The following is a 1,500-nucleotide window of genomic DNA, read 5'->3' as shown; positions in this document are numbered from 1 at the left end:
ACTCTAGACATAAAAAAATAATTATAAAAAAAAATTTTCTCACTGAAGAAATATTTATCCTCACCAAAAAGATTATACAAGAAGCTTTATGTCGCATTACCCGGGTGTTTTTCGTTTAACCGGCACCAACATATGTATATTACACGGGTACCCGGGCAAATCGGGTAATACCCGACTACCCGGGTAATAAAAGCCCCGGGTAATACCCGGGTACCCGGGCATTACCCGAATTACCCGGGCACCCGGGTAATACCCGGGTAACCGGGTATCATCAGCCCTAGTAGATAACGAACTCACAGGGCGCCATTAGCGTCATAATGTCGTAAAGTCATATAATATTTCACCGTAAAATAACGACTAAAGTGTTTTAAAGGGAACCATAACTACACCAACATGTTCTTAAAATTTAATTAAAGTTGTTGTTATCAAATCCCTCGAAAATTTTATATGTACAGTGTGTACTGAATAGGTGACAAGATGCCATAAAAATGTTTTGTAGGAAAAATTTAGACTGACTTTTGGATCACAAACTCGTAATTTTTTTTACGAAAATTATATTCTATTTAAGTTTGTATACATAAATTTAATGCCAATAATACCTAATAATAATAAGCTTACAACAAGAACTTAGCTCCAATTGCTCCAATTTCAAATTGTACATATACAAATACATATTATCCCGCTAAGTTTTGGGAAGGGTCCTACACGGTCCTACAGTCACATCTAGTGATGTGCCGAGTCGGCTATTTTTGGTACTCGAGTATTTTGGTACTCATTAAAAAAAGAATCGAGTCAGGATTCGAGTCAGATACTCGGATCAAGTATCCGAGTTCAGAGCTCGGTATTCGAATACGTTATAGATTCGACTGCTGAACATGCACCCAACCGAAATGCCGACTTTTTATTTAACATGATATTATTATTAACTCCAAGATAGTATATCCGATTTATGTAGATCCAAACATAGAAATCTAATTCTTACATACTTACAAATAATAATTAAAATTAAATAAATATAGGGTTCAATAACAGTTGCTTTATTTATCATAGTAGAACTAGAACTTCGTAGTCTGTCATAAAAAAAATATGCAAAGTAAATAATGAGTTAAAAATAAATAAATCTTCAGTACCTTAAAAGTTCAACTAGTACTTCAATTATAATGACAATATTCCATGAGATCTAGATTCATAAACAACAAAATTACTCCTTTGGAATTTAAAATTCCTTTCATCTTTGGCAATTAATACCTATAACGATATTAAAATTAATTTAGTTGTGTGGTGTATTTGGTAAATATATATACATATATATTTTTTTTTTAACGCTAAACCGCCATTTATATATCAAAAATACCTGATTCGGTGTTTGATAATTATAAGTACTCGAGACCCGTACTCGAGTCTGTGTATGCGAATACTATAATTTGCTTACTCGAGTACGTGAGTACTTCTAAAATACTCGAGTCAGAACTCGAGTCGACTCGACTCGGCACATCACTA

This window comes from Rhagoletis pomonella, unplaced genomic scaffold, assembly GCF_013731165.1.
Source record: "Rhagoletis pomonella isolate Grant_MI unplaced genomic scaffold, Rhpom_1.0 Rhpom_scaffold_00006, whole genome shotgun sequence".
Taxonomy (NCBI): Eukaryota; Metazoa; Arthropoda; class Insecta; order Diptera; family Tephritidae; genus Rhagoletis; species Rhagoletis pomonella.
Note: the sequence above shows the minus strand (reverse complement) of the source record.